A 20,568-nucleotide genomic window follows, 5' to 3' on the forward strand; every position below is an offset into this window, starting at 1 on the left:
TGATTTGTGCTGATAGATCCTAACTTTTTTTATTAAAACGAGAAAAATGAACTATATTCTACCAGACAAAAAGGTTGGAAAGATCTCAGTAAAAACACAAGATGATTAAATTTCCCAATATTCCTTTATCTCAGCAATATCCCCATAGACGTAAATCCCAGTGAAGGTTTACCACTTGACACCAAGGCTTCTTGTTTGGGCTGACACAGTTGCAAACAGTTTTCTTCCAGTGAATTCCTGAGCATTCACTTGATGCTTTTCACCCAACTGTTATCTCTCCCCAAGACACCCAAAACCACACCTTAAACTTGCTTTAACCACAGAGGAATTCCCTAAACTCAAGTCTTCCAGTCACCTCGCAGTATTTCTTATCAGAAAGCTTAAAATTCCTGTATTCCCTCCCGAGTGTATAGCACTGTGCTGCCACTTCTGCTGGGTGTGCCCTGTCAGTAGGACAGGACATACCGAGGGATGGTGACGGTGTTGTCTAGGACATAGTCTTACTCACAGAATCAAAGCTTACAGACAATGTCAGGCTGTTGCTTGACTAGTCTGTGGGACAGCTCTCTGAATTTTGGCACAAGCTTCCAGATGTTAGTAAGGAGGACTTTGCAGGGTCAACAGGACTGGATGTGCCATTGTCATTTCTGGTGCCTAGGTCGATGACTGGTGGTCTATCCAGTTTCATTCCTGTTAGACTTTGTCGTGGTTTCAGGGGGCATTTAAGAGTCAACCACATTACTATAGGTTGAGAGCCACATGTAACCCAGGCAAGGTAAGGACAGTAGGTTTCCCTCCCTCACAAACATCAGTGAAGCAGATGGGTTTTTACAACAATCAATGGTTTCATGGTCACTATGAGATTAGGTTTTAATTCCACATTTATTCACTGAATTTAAACTCCACCAGCTAATATGGTCACAATCACATCAGCCATGATTTTATTGAATAGCAGAGTAGGTTCAAGGGGCTGAATCCTGCTCCTATGTATTTTGATCTTATATTTCTGTAGGGTATCTAGTAAAATTATAATACTCAAAAAAAATTAAGATTTCAGGTATTTTTCCTAATGAATAACATTCTATACAAATTCTTCAAAGAAAGTAAACTTAGAACTCTAAATGTTATTTATTGAAGTTTTCATAGTAACGTTTTGCTCATTAAATATAGCAGACCTTATTATAAGCCATAGTGGATAGAGCTCCTGGTAGGTCATTGAAATTGGTGGATAAATTAACCAATAATATACCAACTTGAAGTGGTGGTCTGGCAGCTAACAGGAATTCAAAATGTAGGCTCCAAACTGATTTTCTGCAACATTTTTCTTCAGATTTCCAGCATCCACGGTATTTTGCTTTTATCCTTTATCATATATGTGTTTGGTACAGCTTAGGGAGACACATGGCCTGACATGAATCCCCAACATATTCTTATTCAAAGATCCCATAGAAACATTACTGTAATGCATGATGTGCAGCCCAACAGTTGAAATATGGGGCAGGCTTTTCCGACGCATAAAATGGCGTGCATCCCAACGTCACTCTGCATCATTTAGATTTTCAGTTCAGAACTGACAATGGCCTATTAAGGCCATTAAAAAACTAATTAACATGATTGATGGACCAGGAGCCCAGGCGGGCCTCGGAAAAAACATGAAACCTCATCCATGGGCGGGATGAGGTTTCCTGAGGGTATTTAAATTTTTATTAAATGTTTAAATAAAAGTTATGGACATATCCCAATTTATGTGACAGTGTCACATGAGAGGACATAGCAGGGAAATTTTTTAATCACCTTTATTGAAAGTTTTAAATCCGAGCCGATCTCCCTGAGGCAGTACTTTGGGCAATTGTCTTGCTGCCCTCCTCGAGGAGGTGGCAGCACGGTGGGAGATACCCCATATGCAAAATACCGCATTCCCAGCTGAGGGAATCCCCCGCACACACAGAGAGAGCATAAAGCTTCCTGGCGGGCGTCACACTGGGCAGGCCTTAATTGGCCTGCCCATGTAAAATGGCGGCACACCCCTAACCAGGGGTGCCAATCAGAAGCCTGCCCGCCCACGCCCGCACCTGCACTTCCCCCCTGATGGGGGGAAAGTGTTGCCCATGAAGTCCAGCACAAACAAAGTCTCAACTCCAGTTGTGGGTTTTGAGGGTTTTACTGTATTGTCACTATGGCATTTTCCATTTGCCTGCAGTAACAGCACAAGAATCAGCTATTGATCAAAGGTTTTGGTGGACAGGTTTTAACATTTTTACTAGCAAATTACCTAAATTTGAGCACTTTTACTGGAATGTTGGGACACGTACAATATCAATATACAAGTAAAAACAATTTGTTTCCATGCTGTTTTAGTGAGTGGTCGAAAGGTCTTCAGGTTTTACGTGCACAGAGAGAAACATTAAATTTTGTAGGCATTTATTGACTAAGTTTATATTTTCCTATTATTATTCTCAAATAGAAGCCTACACCTATTGCGTTACAGAACCCAGGTGCCAAGCACCCAGTTCCTACTTTATCCTTTAAAAGCTTACAGGGAGAAACTTTACAGAGAAGACGGCAAATGAAAAACTGAAAATCTTTTTCTTTATTCATTGACAGGATGTTGGCATTGCTGGCTCAGCCAGCATTTATTGTCCATCCCTAGTTGATCTTGAGAAGGTGATAGTGAGCTGCCTTCTTGAACCGCGGTAGTCCATGTGGTGTAGGTACATCCACAGTGCTGTCAGGAAGGGAGTTCCAGGATTTTGACCCAGTGACAGTGAAGGAATGGCGATATGTTTCCAAGTCAGGATGGTGAGTACCTTGGAGGGGAACCTCCAGGTGCTGGTGTTCCGATCTATCTGCTGCCCTTATCCTTCTAGATGGTAGTGATCGCGGGTTTGGAAGGTGCTGCAGAAGGAGTCTTGGTGAATTCCTGCAGCATCTTGTAGATGGTACACACAGCTGCCATTGTGCGTCAGTGGTGGAGGGAATGAATGTTTGTGGACATGACGCCAATCAAGCGGGCTGCTTTGTCTTGGACAGTGTCAAGCTTCTTGGGTATGTGGGAGCTGTATTCAGCCAGGCAAGTGGGGAGTATTCCATCACACTCCTGACTTGTGCCTTGTAGATGGTGGAGTAGCTTTGGGGAGTCAGGGGGTGAGTTACTCATCGCAGGATTCCTAGCCTCTGACCTGCTCTTGTAGCCACAGTATTTATATGGCTAGTCCAGTTCAGTTTCTGGTCAATGGTAACCCCCAGGATGTTGATAGCGGGGGATTCAGTGATGGTAATGCCATTTAACGTCAAAGGGTGATGGTTAAATTTTCTCTTGTTATAGATGGTCATTGCCTGAAGCTTGTATGGCGCGAATGTTACTTGCTACTTGTCAGCCCAAACCTGGATACTGTCCAGGTCTTACTGCATTTGGACATGGACTGCTTCAGTGGCTGAGGAGTCACAAGTGGTGCTGAACATTTTGCAATCATCAGCGAACACTCCCACTTCTGATCTTATGATGGAAGGAAGGTCATTGATGAAGCAGCTGAAGATGGTTGGGCTGAGGTCACTACCCTGAGGAACTCCTGCACTGATGTCCTGGAACTGAGATAACTGAGCTCCAACAACCACAACTATCTTCCTTTGTGCGAGGCATGACTCCAACTAGTGGAGAGTTTTCCCCGATTCCCATTGACTCCAGTTTTGCTATGGCTCCTTGATGCCACACTCGCTCAAATGCTGCCTTGATGTCAAGGGCAGTCACTCTCACCTCACCTCACCTCTGGAGTTCAGCTCTTTTGTCCATGTTGGAACCAAAGCTGTAATGAGGTCTACATGGCAGGAGGGTTTATGAAGAACTGACAGGTACAAAATCAGTCACTATAGTGGCAAAGTAATGAACTGGTTTCTCTAACTTACTGTACAGCAAAGTCAACTGCATTTTCAGTTAACACCAGTTATCAGGCCCCTTTAATTAAAACCTTCAGGTCTCTTGAAGTCATTATTTATGGCAATTGATAGGATACATAAGAAACTGCCATATCCAGTGAACACTAAATAATAATCCTATTCAACTTAAATTATGCACACTGATAGGAAGCAATTATGTAGATCATTGGGGAACATTTTATCTTTAGCTTTGGACAATGAGAAACTGGAATCAACCTGACTGCAAATTTGTGATAAAGAGAAAAAATAAATAACTCAGAATTGCTAAAATACCACTGGAACAACAGGAGAAAAGTAACGTGGAATTCTTTCAATAAGGGTAATTTGTCCTTCTGAAAGAAACGAGGGCCAGGAGACTGGAAGAAGAAAATGTCTCAGGGAAATTTTGACTTTCAGAAAAATTGTGGTATCCAGCATGAAGATTTACAGATAATCAACAATGTCCCATATTTAGCCTGATACAGTAAATATTTAGGTTCAGATTGATCTATTTTGATTACTTAATCAAGTTTCGTGCATGTTAACATAATGCATATTATGCCATTTTAAAAAAAGAGGTGCATTCTTGGAAAAAGATGCTGGCAATCTAATTCCTCTTTGTCTCTTGATTCAAAGATAAATATCAGTATTACACGAATGTTAAATTTTTTGAGACAAAGAAAACAACTACTTCTCCCACTGGTTCAGGAGCCCAGAGTCTGTGACAGGAAATATCTACTTAAAAATACCAGGGGGAGAATTTTCTCCCCATCAGGCGAGCCTTTCAGGTGTGGGTGGGCACGGAGCTGATCGCCACCCGAGATCAGCTCCATGCCGCCATTTTACACGGGCAGGCCAATTAAGGCCCGGCCAGTGTGAAACGCTGCTCCTGAGGACAGCAGGAGTGGGTGGGCGGCAGCGGGACTGCTATGACCACCGGGTCCAATGGCGACCTAGTGGCCTGTTTAAATAGCACTCCTGCAGCCTTGAAAAGGCTGTTCATCATGGCTAACAGAAGGGCTCCCCAGAGTGCTGCTGGTGAGCAGGCGAGGCAGGAGGGTAGGTCAGCAAGGCGCTGTGCCCCTCCCTTTTCTGATGGGTGCTTTGCTGCCTGCCTGGAGGAGGTGGCAGCATGGTGGGAGGTCCTTGTTCCTAGGGACGGGAGAAGACCCCTTCCCCACAAGACCGTCCCTAGGAACAAGGACCTCCCACCATGCTGCCACCTCCTCCAGGCTGCTGCTGGTGAGCAGGCAAGGCGTCTCACCACATGGGAGCTAACTATATCCACCACTTCCTCCCAGGCATGTGGTGAGACGCACCTGGTCTAGTGCCACAAGCTTTTCAACGACCTCTTGCACTCGGGAAGGGTGAGTGCCATGTTGAATAAGTAACTTAATACAGCAGGTAGGCTTTCCCCCCAGCCACCTCCCCCCCCCACAACTCTGAGTGCAGTTACAGCATTGAATCATTCACGGCATGTGTCCCTCGCTGGGTGGGCCAGCAGATATTGTCCATGCCTAGTTCACCCTGAGAGGGTTGTGCTGAGCTGGGTTCTGCACCCGCAGCATTTGTTAGACTGACACCCAGAGTACTGTTTTGGGGGCAACTTCAAGGATCTGCACCTAGGCACAGTGCTGGAACTGCAAAACCTGTCAAAACCAGGGTGCTGATATCCAGGTGGCGTTCCACAAGCTTGTGCGTCCTTGCTTTGCAAGGTGAAACCATGTGATGCCAAATATGATGGAGGCAGCATGTGGGCAAGGGGGGGTCAGCCCTGACTTCTTGGTGTGAGTATGTGGCAACTACAGGGTGACGATTCAGGGTGGAGCCCTGCAATGTCCCACTCAGGTGGGGGTGGCAGGAATGCGATGGGAATCCAGGTACAGGGTGGACTAATCAATGCTCCTCTCTCCTTTTCAGGAGAAGACCGCACACAATAACGGAGAGCGGATGCAATCTGACGGAGGCCAGGCCCAGTTGGCCATAATCACTAGATATGAGCAGGAGGCGATGGAGCTGGAGAGGCGCCATGCGCCCAGGTCCACCAGTGGCAGTGACTGGGGTGCCTAGGGGATGTAAGATTGCCCTGTACTGAGGTAGCCATGTGTGCCCCAGCAGCCATCTCACTGTTGAATGTTCAGTGATTTAAGCTTTCAACATGGCTTGACCATTGATTATGGAAGGATGAGCACATAATGATCCAGGGGACAGGCATGTACATTGACATTGTCTCCATGTTAATTAATCAAATGTCCTTGTTCTTCCTTTCAGCACCACCGGAGCAGGGCTGGGAGAAGGAGGCAGAGGGGCCACCTCTAACACCTGAGGGCCCAGAATAATTAGAATCACCAGCGTCACACCATCTCTGCCAGGCAGGCACCAACGCAGATACTAGCACCTGAGAGGCAATTAGATCACCAGCTGGTGTCCCGGGGCACAGCGGTGAGGGCACTTCACGCTCACTTGAGATGTGGGCGGTGACAGAGAGTGCCCATGGCGCAGGCAGTTGGAGGACTGCAAGGGACCAGGAACATGCTCGGTCGGTGGCTGATGATGTGCCTCTGGAGTCGTCCCTGAGGCAGCAAACACTGGAAGTGCAGCAGGGTGTGTGGGAGGATCTGACAGAGATACATGAGGCTATCCTTGGCATGGTCTCCGTGCTGGAGAAGTCCACACGGAGCATCACCGATGCAATGAGCCTCATGGCTGAGCCCCATGCTTCCTCCATGGAGAGAGTGGCGACTCTCGTGGAGAGGCTCCACTAGGAGAACAATCAGGGGATGCGCTCGGACCTGCAAGCCCTCACAGTGGCATTGACCTCAGCTGGTTAGTGCCAGTGTGGGAGATGGTCTGGGCGCAAAGTATCCCAGTTGGGTGCCCATCCATCAATGGCCGCTGCCTCCCAGGTGGGGCTATCAAAGGCTCCACGAGCCAGAGGACGCCTGCCAAGGTCATCGAGGCCAACAGGACAGTACAGTGAGCAGGCTGTTTCAAATTTCAGTGCCAGTGATGGGACAGGACCTAGGCGTAGCACCCAGAAACGTAAACTTAAGGCATCTTAGGCACACCAAGGGCTTCTCACTGGTGGTTTTATGTTGGCCTGCTATTAGTTGATGACAAGTAATGCTGAACACCTTTGCATTCAGTTTCTTTTCTGCTTTATTTTGTTAATTCATTAAATGTTTATAAGTGAACATGGCTTAGAGGGATTTTCTACTTCTGCAGGTGTACAGGAACCCATGATGTTATGAGTGACTTGTTTGTCATTGGGCTTTATTGACAAAGCACATAGTTAACGTTCCTAACCAGGCAGATGTTGCTCTCAGGTATCAAGTATGGAGCCTGCAGCCCTGGCATGTGTTAGATGTCCATCTGTGGTGGGCTAGTTGAAGGTTCATTGGATTAAAGCCTCCCAGGTACCCCTGCCTCCCTGGAGTATGCCCAGGCCAGCGTTTACCCCCACAGCATCCCTTGTGCATGCTCATCCTTGGACTCACTACTGGACTCATTGTCTGCAGCCAGAGCATCTTAGTCTACAACTTCTTCCTCCACTACGTCCTCCCTTTCCAGTGCCAAATTGTGGAGAGCGCAGCATGCACCACTACCAGTGACACACGATTTGGGGGTTATTGCAGTGCGCCCCTTGAACGGTCCAGGCATCGGAAGCGCATCTTGAGAAGACCAATGGTACTCTCTACCACAGCCCTTGTGGAGGCGTGGCTCAGACCAAGTCAGATGACGAGCCTCTGGACTTGGTCATGTCACAGTTGCTGCGGCTGCAAAGGCAAGTTCAGGAACATCAGGAAGGGATGTCTGCTGCACTCCTCAGATTTCAAGGCACGATGAAGGAGCCCGTCCGCCTTCAGGCTGAGGTGATGGCACTGGCATGCCAATGAACCAAGGTCAACACTGGTAGGATGGCAGCCGCTATGAAGACCTTGATCCAGGACGTCGCTCCGGCACTGCTGCGCAGGCTCAATTCCATCGATGACGCCATAGTCAGCCTCCAACAGTAGGTACATGAGAAGAGTACGGGGCAGCTTGATCTCACTCCAGCTGCCCCTTCTCCTCAAGGAGTCAGCCAGGGCCCATTAGCACCCATAGGGAGGAGGATCAACAGGTGTACCCCCGGGGCCATCCATCCAGGTAACTCCGGGAGTGTCTGGCCCATCCAGTCTCCTCTTCCTGTGACCTCAACAGCTCCTGCTCCATAGGCCGAGGGGGGTTCCACTGCCACACACCAGGGCCCCGAAAGCCGGCCGGAGCCCTCCAGGTCTCAGCCCTCCAGAGGATGCCCGCCAAGATCATCACAGACAGTGCGGAGCAGTGAGCAGGCTGCCTCCACCTCTACTGTGGATGTCCGGGCAGCACCAAGATGTAGTGGCTGGATTAGGAAAGTGAAAAAGATGTAACTCTTTCGAGTGCAAACACGTTTCCATCTGTTTCAAATGAAGTTACATTGTTTCATAGTTTGCCATTGTGAGATTTGAACTCTTGATCTTGGGGTTACAAACCCAGTACCATAACCACTTGGCTTTGCACAGCCTGGGCATGGGTGTTAATCACTCATACATACTGTTCACTATTGCCAATAAACTCCCAAGAATGTCTCCCTGCCTATGGCTCCTTGTTCTGATGAGCTGTGTCCTTTTCACTCAGATGTGAAGCATTTTTGCACAAGAAAAAGGCAGGTGTCTAGGTCTAGGGCCTTTTCCCTGTTCTTTGTGCAGCCTTCAGACCAAAATGATGGTTCAACCTCACAATCCCTGGACACATTACTGATGCCTGCACCTCGACGGTGCTGTCCATTGCTGTGAGAAATTTCTTGGCAGGCGTCGCAGAGTTCCATCATTCAATCTGTGTGCTCTCAGTATCTTTAAGGAAGGGCTGGCCCCCATCTCTTCAGCACCCATGACCAGTGACCCTGTGCTCCTGATGGGCTCAGGTGCTGAAGGCGGACAAAGGAGCAGGTGACTTTAAGGTTTCATGGTTGCATCTGTATGACATGACCCTGATCACAGAGCACAAGCGAGCTGCCCTCAGCTAGATAGGAGTCAGATATTCACAGAGGCAATGTGAAAATCTATGGTGTGTCCTCACTGCATGTTGTCATCATCCTCCTGCGATCGAGCAACTATTAAGGCCTCCACTGCGTCTCCATGACAGGAGCCTTATCATACAGGGTATGTGCGTTGCCATAAGCCAGACTGGAGTCAAACGTTAAAGATGCAATGTGAGGATCTATGGTGTCTCCTCACAGCATGTCGTCATCATCCTCCACAAATCTAGCAGCCATGAGGGCCTCCAGAGCGCGCCTGCCTCATCTGGCCAGTACGAGGGCCTCATCCCTGTCATCGAGGACCTCCTCACCCTAATCCCGATCCATGTCCTCCTTACTGGAGGAGACCTCCAGCTTATCCATCTCCTCCTCAGCCAGCTCCTCTCCCTGTTGTAGCACCAGGGGTAGCAGATGACAACGATACGTGACATCCTCTGTGGACTACATTTAAGGGCTCCACCAGACCGGTCTAGGCACTGGATCCTCTCTTTCAGCATCCCGATGGTCTGCTCTGATCCAATCGCTCTTGCACCATGCCTGTCCTGGTCCCAGGTGAAACGCACAAAGGTGTGTGCCCTCGCAAAGATGGCATCCATGACCTCATGGGCACATTTGTGGGTGGAGGTTTGCGAGATCCCACAGAGGTCACCTGTGGAGCCCTGAAAGGAACCATTGGCATAGAAATTGAGCACCACGGTCACTTTCACAGCCACTGGCAGTGGATGCCCTCCATGTCCCCATGGCACCAAATCTTGCAGTACCTGGCAAATCTGACCAACCAGTTCCCTAGACATACACAGTCTTCAGCATCACTGGTTCTCGGTCATCTGCAGGAATGAAAGGGGCGCCTATAGGCCCTGGGTCTAGCTAGGCGCAAACCAGCGACGGCTTACCATGTCTCTTCGGCAGCGTGTGCAGGAGCCCCAGCAGCCCCTTCTTCCAAAGGGTGCTGCTCCTCCCTCTGCCCAGCCAGGTACTTAAGTCACTCTCTTCTCCATCATCTTTGCTCTCTGTCAGCAACAAGGCATACACATAGGTCATCAGCCTCCATGACCCTGATGTACTCTTCCTGTAGGATGAAAGAAAGAGACAGGTGGGTTAGCATGGGCATACTTAGAACATCTCTTGGCTAAATCTGAAGGCCCCTTAATGCATCCCAGAGAGTGCGGCCACACTTGGTTGGCCAGAGATTAGTGCACTGCGTGGCTGCCCGAATCCCCACCCATCTCTGCCCCACTCCACCCAACCGATTGGCAGCCGCTTTGGCCATTGGGCTGCATGCTGTGCTCTCAGCTCAGGTGCAGGTAATCTCCTGACCCGCGGTGCGAGGCTGCACTGTTAGCTTGAACCATGGAGAAGAGTGGTCCAAACCGTGATTATGGCATTGCAAGGGGCTGTGAGTGCCTCCACCAGTGACTGAACCACTGCCAGCTTTAGCAAAGAGATTGTACAATGTGCCCAGTCGTCCAATTGTTCTGCAGTCCACTAAAATGCTCATTAATTTGCAGCCTATGCCTGAGGGATGCAAAGCTCTGGAGCACTTGGTGGCACTTTGATGCCTTTGTGTTGCTTGAGTAGGCAGAAAAGCTAGAGGCCCGGCACCAACCATATCAATATGGCTACGCCTGAACTGTCTCAGCTGCAGAGGAATGGTCACTTTATACCAGATTTCCCTAATGCATGGCCGCTTTCCTCACTCAACCCCACACGTGCTTTTGCGCTACCTACAATCGCAGGGCAGCCCTTGCCCTTATCCCAAGTCACCTCAACCGCAGGGCAGCCCTTGCACCCCCATCCCCCCAATGGCGTAGTGGGCTGACGATTCAGCAGGAGGGACAATTCTGGCAGGCTGGACTTATAATGTGCAGATGTATTATAATAAGGTTCCTGCCATCTGATGGAGGGAAACATGGCCCGCAATTGGCAGGCAGAGCAAACAATCGCAAACTGGTTTCATGACATCGTGAAAACGAATTGTGGCCTTCTCACCATATTGTCCTCTGACAACGCCGAACATGCCAGCAGGCACAGAAAATCCCTGCCAATGTATTGACAGAAATTGAACTATATTGCATTTCAGGTTATGTAAAATTTTGTTTGCTTTGGACAAAATGTTGTTTGTGCACCATACTGTCAGGTTAAACAGATAAGTACATCAATAACAATGATATCACAATTTACCTACAAGAAACTTGGCATGATATAACTCCAGGCTGACAATTTTATAAACAAACTGTAAAAATAAAATATTTCCCAAAATAAAGAAATGTAGCGTACATCAGTCTGCAACAAAACAAATGTCCTTTTGAAGCCCTGTATTCTAATTTGCCATTTTTTCTCCTGCTAATTTCTGAAATAAACTAAGAAGAATAAAATGAGAACATACTCTGCACTGACACAACTGAATCTGGCTTTTGCTCAAACCCATCTGTAAACATGTGCATAGTAACCATAGTACATAAACTATTGGTGTCTATTATTTACTTTCCTTCAAGTAGGAGTACTGTTTTCCACAAAAAAAGGTTTCGCACCCTGTTAATAAATGGAATTGGCCCAGATTTTGCAATCAGCATCATTGACCTCAAAGAAAGCTTCCCACTAAATTTAACTAGCACTGTGGCATCCATTTCTTCCATTACTTTGTCATTTAATTCTCACACCACTGATAGGGATCTCTGGCATTGAGGAACAATGATGTCATCAAGCAGGCTAAGCAGCCAATTAGACTGAAGAATCCTCACAGATAGCAAACCAGGAAGTTAAAAGCACTGATTATATTTCATTTTTAATCATTTTTACAGGAAGTGAAATAAAGATTGAGGCATACACAGGGGATTAAAGGAGAAACTGGAATATCATAGACAAACTGTAAGAAAAAAGTTATTTCAAGAATACGAAGAATTTTTATCATGGAATGGAGGGAATGACATTTCAGATTCTAGTTTCCAGGGCTGGAGAGGTTATTCACAGAAATTGTGACTTAGTATACCATTATAGGATGATGAAAGACATAGAAAGTAAGATGAAGCAAAAAAAAAAAGGCATGTATGGCAGATGTCAGGTTAATAATACAAGTCCAAACCCAGGTGAATATAGAAAATTCAGAAAGGAAGTGAGAAAAAGATAAGAGAAGCAAGGAGAGAGCATGAGAGGAGACTGGAAGATGTATAGAAATGATTGTTTGAGACTGGAAGCTAACATAAAGGGGAATCGAAAAGAATCCTATAGGCACACGAATAGTAAAAGAGTAGTAAGTGTGGTGGGACCGATTAGGCAGAGAGCATGGCTAAGGAACAAAATGACTATTTTGCATCTGTTTTTACCAAGGAAGAAGTTGATGTCATAGTCATAATGAAACAACAGGTAGTTAAGGCACTGGATGGACTAGAAATTGATAAAGAGGAGGTAATAGAAAGGCTGGCTGTACTTCAAGTTGAAAAATCATCAAGTCCACATCAATGTGTCCAACAATACTGAGAGAAGTGAGAGTAGAAATTGTGGAAGTTTAGGCAATAATTTTGCAATCTTCCTTGGAAGCATGGGTAGTGCCAGAGGACTGAAGAATTGTAAATGTTATACCCTTGTTCAGAAAAGGGTATAACAATAAACGCAGGAGCTACAGATGAGTCGGTTTAACTTCAGTGGCAGAAAGGATTTTAGAAATGATTGTTTGAGGCAAAATGAACAGCCACTTGGACAAGGCAAGAGAACACAGACAGGCTGGTGGAATGGGTGGAAAAGTGGCAGATGACATTTAATGCAGAGAAGTGCGAAGTGATACATTTTGATAGGAAGAGCAAGTTCAGGTAATAATGCAAATAATATAATTCCATAAGGGATACAGGAGTCAAGGAACCTGGTGGGGGGGGGAGGGGGAAAGAGCATAAGTGCACATTGAGAAAGTGGTTAAAATGGCATACAGGAGCATGGGATTTACAAGGGGACGTGGTAGAGTAGTGGTAATATCGCTGGACTAGTAAACCAGGCTAATGCTCTGGGGATGTGGGTTCAAATCCTACCATAGTAGCTGGTAGAATTTGAAATCAGTTAATAAATCTGGAAATGAAAGCTAATCTCAGCAATGATGACCATGAACCTATCATTGAATATCATAAAAACCCCATCTGGTTCACTAATGCCCTTTAGGGAAGGAAATCTGCCATCCTTGTCTGGCCTGCATGTGACCCCAAACCCCACAGCAATTTGGTTGAATCTTAACTGCCCTCTGAAATGGAGATGGTCTCACTCAGTTCAAGTGCAACTAGGGATGGGCAACAAATGCTGGCCTTGCCAGTGATGCCTACGTCCTGTGAAATAAAACAATAATTAGGTGATTGAAGGTATAACCTTTCCTACTGCCTATTAGGGGTCATGTGATTGCTCTTGACAAATGAGCCCTAAGCATGGTAACCTGGGAGGCAGAGCTTTCTAGTCATGGACCTGGCTCAAGCATGTAGCATCTGTAATAAAGTTATCTGTTTCAAGTAGAAACCTGTCTGGTACGTCAGTCATTACATTTGGCGACGAGGGTAAAATAGCTCCGATGCTGCACCTCACCTTGTGAATATGGGTATGTCAGTTCTTAAGAAAAAAAGGAAAGCATGCAACCCTTATGACGTATCCATGGAGCCAGTATGTAAAATGCCTTCGTTTTTATTTCGTAGCAAATGAAATAACAGTGGAGAAGTTGAAAGCAATTTTTTTGATTGTCAGTGGTAGCAAGACATATGACCTCATCTGCAATCTGACAACCCCAAATGCGCCAATTCTAAATCTTCTAACGAATTTGTAGACCCCATGAAGTCTCATTTTCAGCCAAAGCCATCGGTAACAATGCAGAGGTTTAAGCTTAACTCCAGAGTAAGGGCCCCAGGAGAGTCCATCGCAACTTATATAGCAAAGTTGAAGCAGTTTACTGAGCACTGTGAATTCGGAGACAGACTCAATGACATGTTGCGGGACCGGTTAGTTTGTGGCGTTCATGACAATGCCATTTAGCGCAGTTTATTTGCAGAAGTTAACATCATTTTGAAGTGCATCATAGAAACAGCGTTAGCCATGGAAAGTGCTGTGAGGGATTTGCAGGTTTCACAGAACGTGCAACACGGAGCCGTTCTTCAGTTAGGGCAGCCTGGCATGGCACGAAAATCAGAGAGACAGCAGCAAAGCGAGAGGCAGCCTCTACTGTTCGAAAAAAGAAAGGGCCTAGTGGAAGCATTTCACCAGCGACTCCGAAGTTAATCTGTTGCAGTTGTGGGGGTAACCAAGTACCGGGAACCCGCAGATTCCAGGAGGTAGAATGCCATTCCTGCCACAAGAAAGGGTTTTGATATTATCTGCGTATGACTATTCCTTAATGCACCGTCCTGGTGTGCATATCGCAAATGCAGACGCAATCAGTCGTCTCCTGTTACCAGATAGCATTGTGCATGCTCCGGTACTACAAGAAGCTGTGCTTGTGTCGATTTTTTTGGAATTGGACAGAGGTCCAGTTTTGTCAAAAGTCCAAGGCCTTGTATTGTAAAGATGGTCGAATTCACCAGTGTCTGAAGAGATAAGACTATTCCATGCTCGTAAAACAGAGTGAAATTATCAAGATGGAATCTTGTTGTGGGGATCAAGAGTCGTCATCCCTTCACAAGGAAGAGAACCACTCTTGACAGAGCTTCACAGTGCACATCCAGGCATGCTGAAGATGAAGATGCTTGCGCGAAGCTATGTCTGGTGACCAGGCATAGGCAGTGACATTGAAAGCATAGTCAAGCACTATCCCCACTGTCAGCAACAACAGAAGTTGCCCATTTCAGCTCCACTGCAACTGTGGGAGTAGCCTGGTCGACCCTGGGTTAGACTAAATATTGATTACGTAGGACCATTCTTAGGTACCATGTTTTTATAGATCATTGATGTACATTCTAAGAAGATGGATGTGTATGAACTTAGATCACTGACATCGAGACTATTAAAAAGCTGCACCAATGTTTTAGTATACATGACCCACAGGAAGTCATTGTTTCGGAAAATAGTACAGTCTTTACCAGTGCAGAATTTCAGAGATTCAGAGATGAGTTTAAATGTAATCAAACATGTTAGAACAGCGACATATCATCCCGCATTAAATGGGTTACCTGAATGGGCAGAGAAAATTTTCACATCAGGAATGAAGACGTTACCCAAAGGTACTCTAGAAACTCAACATTCACGTTTCCTTCTCAATTATCGTACGACTCCTCGTTCAACTACGGGTTCAACACAAGCTGAATTATCGATGAAACACTGCCTACGTACAAAGTTAAGTTTGGTGTTTCCAAACATAGAGGGGAAGGTAGAGAAGAATCAGGGCAATCAAAGGTTGAATCAAGATATTCATAGCAAAGCTCGAAGATTTACAGTGGGAGATACAGTTTTCATGTGGAATTTTGGAAATGGACCTTGTTGGGTTCCTGGTATAATTATCTCTGAAACTGGGCCCTTGACATTCCAAGTGGAGGTGGAAGACCAGCTTGTTCGAAAACATATGGATCATCTAAGGAGTAGAGAGACTGACGCCAAACCATTAACCCCTGAGGTAACAGATCAACCTAGAATAGACTTATCTGATGTCTCTGTAGAATTGCCAACCCTGAACTGCCACTTTCTAAGGAGATACCTGATGCTGCAATTCCTGATCATGTCGATCCAGTGAGACAATCTAAAATAGTGCGGTTACGCTGCTCTCATCAAATAAAAAAAACCACCTCAGAAACTTAATCTTTAATCATATGATCTGTATACGTTGTGGATTAAAATGCTGTTTGTAAATAGGAAATGTAAAAAGACTAAAGGGGGAGGAAATATAGTGATTGAAGATGCAACCTTTCCCACTGCCTATTAGGGGTCACGTGATTGCTCTTGGCAATTGAGCCCTAAGCACTCAATCTGGGGAGCAGACCTTTCTAGTCGAGGACCTGATTCAAGTATGTAGCTTCTGAAAAGCCCTCTGCAATAAAGTTATCTGGTTCAAGTAGAAACCTATCTGATATGTCGAGTCATTATAGGGATAGAGTACAAAAGCAGGAAAATTACACAACTTTTATGAAACACTGATTCAGTGTCAACTTGGGTATAACATCCATTCTCCATTCGAGAAGGTGCAGAAAGACTTACAAGAAAGTTCCTGGGGTGAGGGACTTCACTTAGATGGACAGATTGGACAAGCTGTGGATGTTCTCCTTCGAGGCAACATTGTTGATAGGAGATTTGATAGAGGTGTTCAAAAATCATGAGAGGTTTAGACAGAGTAGATAAAGAGATACTTCTCCCATTAGTAGAAGGATCGAGAACCAGAGGACATCGATTTAACGTAAATGGCAAAAGAACCAAAGCAACATGAGCAAAAACGTTTTTATGGAACAAGTGGTTAGGATCTATAATGCACTGTCTGATTGTGCGATGGAAGCAGAATCAACATTCATTTTCAAAAGCAAATTGGATAATTATCTAAAGAGAAAAAATACTGCAGAGCCAACAGAAAAAAAGTAGGGAATGAGACTAGCTGAGTTACCCTTGCAGAGAACTGACACGGACATGATAAACCAAATGGCCTCCCTCTGTGCTGTGATTCTTTGATTCCATTCTAAAAACTCAGATACACCCAACGAAGACCCCTCTTCTTTTGTTGTGCATGGTCTATTAAGTGCACTAAACCTTTAAATTTTTTTATGTAGCCATGCACTTGTGGTATCAGGACAACTTGTGTGTAGCTTGCACAGTGAGCAGCTTAGAGGGAACATGCGTTACATCTCACTCAGTAAAGCTTAACCTTTTCAGTGAGAATAGTGTATGAAAAGCTGAAGTTCACATCAGATCACTGATTCTATGTTGACTGCACCTGCAAAAACTGTAAAGCCTACTTGTAATCTCTCAAGATGCATTAAACAAATATTTTAAACATCATTTCCAGGATTTTGCAAACACCGACCACACTAAATTAAGCAAATCTACTTGTTTCCATATAAGCCTGTGGGAAAAACACAGCACACACTTTGCCACTGCCCGCATTTTATAAATTTGAGTGTGCTACTAAACAACAACAACTTATATTTATATGATGCTTTTAACATAATAAAATGTGCCAAGGACAGTTATAAATGAAAATATGGCACCAAATCACATAAGGAGATTTTACATCAGATGACCAAAAGCCTGATCAAGGATGTGTCATAAAGGAGAAAAGAGAGGTAGAGAGGTGAAGAAGTTTAGGGAGGGAGTTCCAAATCTTAGGCCCTAAGCAACTAAAGGCCCAGCCACCAAAGGTGAAGCAATTAAAATCAGGGGTGCTTAAAAGGCCAGAGTTAGAGGAGGCAGGTATCACAGAGGGTTTTGAGACTGAGGAAAATTACAGATAAAAGTAGGGATGGGGCCATGAAGGGATGATAATTTCAAAAACAAGATGTTGCTTGACCAGGAGCCAATGGAATTGGTGCGAGTTTAAGACATAGATAGCCTCAAGTTTATAGAGGGGGGAATGTGGGAGACCAGCCAGGAGTGCATTGCGATAGTCAAGTCTAGGGATAACAAAGGCATGAATGAGGATTTCAGCAGCAAATGAGCTGAGACAGCAATGAAGTCAGGCAACATTACAGACGGGAAAATAAGCAGTCTTAGTGATGGCGCAAATTTGAGGTCAGAAGTTCATCTCAGGATTAAATGTGACAGGAAGGTTGCGAATGGAGTGGCTTAATAGCAGACTGTTATCAGGAAGAGGGGCGGAGTCCACAGCTAGGCAACAGAGTTTGGAGCGGGGTCCAAAAACAATGACTTCAGTCTTTTCAATATTTAAATGGAGTACAATTAAATATTGTACTCATCCAGTAATGGATTTTGGATAAGCAGTCTAATTGTATAACAACAGTGGAAGAGTCGAAAGAAATATGGTGAGAAAGAGTTGGGCATTGCCAGCATTCATGTGAAAGCTAATGCTGTGCTTTCGGATAATGTCACTGAGGGGCAGCATGCAGAAGAGCAATAGGAGTTGTCCAAGGATAGACCCTAGGGGCACCAAGGGTAATGGTGTGGGAGTAGGAAGAAAAGCCAGTGCAATTATGATCCAGAAATCTAAAAGACATCACTGCAATAATAAGTTTCAATGGTGCTATGTTTAGAATCAATAACCTTGAATACTTGGATTTGATAAAATAACAAAAATTACTGTCGCTGCAGCTTTAGACAGAAAAATATCTATGGACTTCAAAGAATGTTGTAGTGTACTGTTTTTAGTAATTAATTGAAGTATACTTGGGGCAATTATTTTTCGACAGAAAGACCCAAAATTTTCAATAATCTTCACAAGTTTAATGTACATGATCCTACATACCAACCCTTCCCAACAGATAATCAATTCTGAATAGTCAGTTACATTAATTCACACTGTTCTGGTCAAGCATGTGGTCAATGATGTGCTAACATGAAGAATGAGTGCCAGTTAACCAGGATTATTATTTTCAGTCCATGCCAATTTTCCTTGAAATGAACCATAGGGCAAAAGCAGCCTTCAACGTTTCATTATTGATACAAGAGCAGAAAAATCACATTAGAACTGGAAGGTTGAAGCCAGCAGTACAATTGCAAAACATACCAAGCCAAGTAAATTATAAATTTGACTTTGGTTAATCAGTACAATCTCAATCTATTAGCAACACATGTTTCACAAGCATACACATATCAACTTTACAAATTATTTTTTTCTAAAGTGACATTTATCAGTCAATATTTTCCATAAGATTTCACTGGAATAAATGGATTATGCAGAATATAATTTTTTAAAATTGTTCATGGGGACCAAAAACCAGCATTTATTGCCCATCCCTAATTGCTCAGAGGGCACAGTCAACCACTTTGCTGTGGGTCTGGAGATACATGTAGGTCAGACCAGGTGAAGATGGCAGATTTCCTTCCCTAAAAAACATTAGTGATCCCGACATTATAATTAGACATTTTAATTTATTTTTTAATTCCAGATTTTTATTGAATTTAAATTCCACTATCTGCCATGGCAGGATGTGAACCCAGGTCCCCGGGGCATTACCCTGGGTCTCTGGATTACTAGTCTAGTGACAATACCACTACAACATCACCTCTAAAGTTGCACCTCTGTGCTGTAGGCTTTCACAGAGCACAGGCAGTCAGGCTGGTTGTGAGCCAAGAAGCCTGGATGAAATTTGCAAAGACATCCTTAACATCTGCAGACCGTCCAGGAAAGCCACACTTCAGGGTCCTTTACCTCACTCCAAATGTGCCACCCTGTAAATAGTTTTTTTTAAATTTCATTCAAAGGATGTGGGCTTCGCTGGCTGGGCCAGCATTTATTGCCCATCCCTAGCTGCCCTTAAGATGGTGGTGGTGAGTTACCTCACTATTAGCCATTTAGGCCATTAACTCTTGTTACTCACTTCACAGGAGCTGCCTGACCTGCTGATTGTTGTCAGCATTTTCTGTGTTGATGTCAGAGTTCCAGCATCCGCAGTATTTTAGGTGCTGCTTGGTGGCAGCAGCAACCTAGCCCTCCTTAAAAAGTTAAACATCCCAGGGAAAGAGTTCTGTGCACTGCTGGTTGCACTCATAGATTGAGCTCTCTTGGGCAGAACTTAACAGTAAGGCTAGCTACATCTGAAAATCACAAATTAGAACGGTCATATTTTTCTAAAATGCCTGTAATAAAGAATTGCCTACAAAGACACACAAAGGTTGAACGTGCATCCAACAATGGGAACATTTAAAGTGAGCTACAAAGTTTTCACTGGAGCTGTAATTCGTTCTGCACTTGGCGCCGTTAGCTATTAAATTGAAAACTTTCAGAAGGTGCTTTCATATCCCCAGCTCACCAGAAGTTTGAGATCAATGCATCGATTTAACCAGAATAGCATCCTCTGCTGATATAAGTGTTGTTGATGCAGGCATACTCCCCGCCCCCCGCTCTGCCCTATTTTCCACATCGGGAGTTGCTGAGGGTTTGGAACTTTGTGTCGGTCAGAGAGGAGCTCGCGGACCATGAGAGCGGCTCATTCTCCCCAGGTCAGGCTGCAAACTGTTGGGGGGGGTGGGGGGGTATGTATCAGAGGCAGGCCCAGGGATAAGCCTGGGTGTGGATTTAATCAGCTGACCGCATGTGCTGCACGGCTGACCTCCGCAAATTACAGTCAATCCCTGAGCTGACCCTCCCCACCTTCCTCCAGGCGGAGGCTGCATCAGACTCGCACCTTTACCGGCAGCTGCAGTCACCGAGAATCGATCACCCTATTTTTTTGTATTCTGTTCTTTTTTTACCTTTGCTCCTTCTCCTAGCCCGGGCCTTTCCTCACTGACAGCCTGGGATCGATCACCTGGCGGCTAGGGAGCCGTTGAGTGACAGGACGGCCGGGGGCGCGCCGGAGAGGAGGAGGAGGAGGAGAAGCAGGGACATCCAGGGCAAAACGTGCACCCACTGTACACGCACAAACCACGGACGACACCGATTAACACTCGAGTATACATAATGCACATGTGGGTTAATGCTCAATATATAGGCAACATTTACACACCCAGCGATCAATTGTCCAGTATTTCAAGGGATTGTCCCT

The 20,568-nt window shown here is 45.3% G+C and overlaps 1 long non-coding RNA gene across 1 annotated transcript in view; it reads right to left on the bottom strand.

The window, feature by feature from the left end:
• LOC121287209 overlaps positions 1 to 20,346 on the bottom strand; it is a 71,454-nt gene extending 51,108 nt beyond the window's left edge. Inside the window, exon 1 of the long non-coding RNA XR_005945162.1 lies at positions 20,276 to 20,346. This is a non-coding gene — a long non-coding RNA (uncharacterized LOC121287209). The remainder of the gene's footprint in view (positions 1 to 20,275) is intronic.
• Between the last annotated feature and the right edge of the window lie 222 nt (positions 20,347 to 20,568).

Source organism: Carcharodon carcharias, chromosome 1, assembly GCF_017639515.1.
Source record: "Carcharodon carcharias isolate sCarCar2 chromosome 1, sCarCar2.pri, whole genome shotgun sequence".
NCBI classification, from domain to species: domain Eukaryota; kingdom Metazoa; phylum Chordata; class Chondrichthyes; order Lamniformes; family Lamnidae; genus Carcharodon; species Carcharodon carcharias.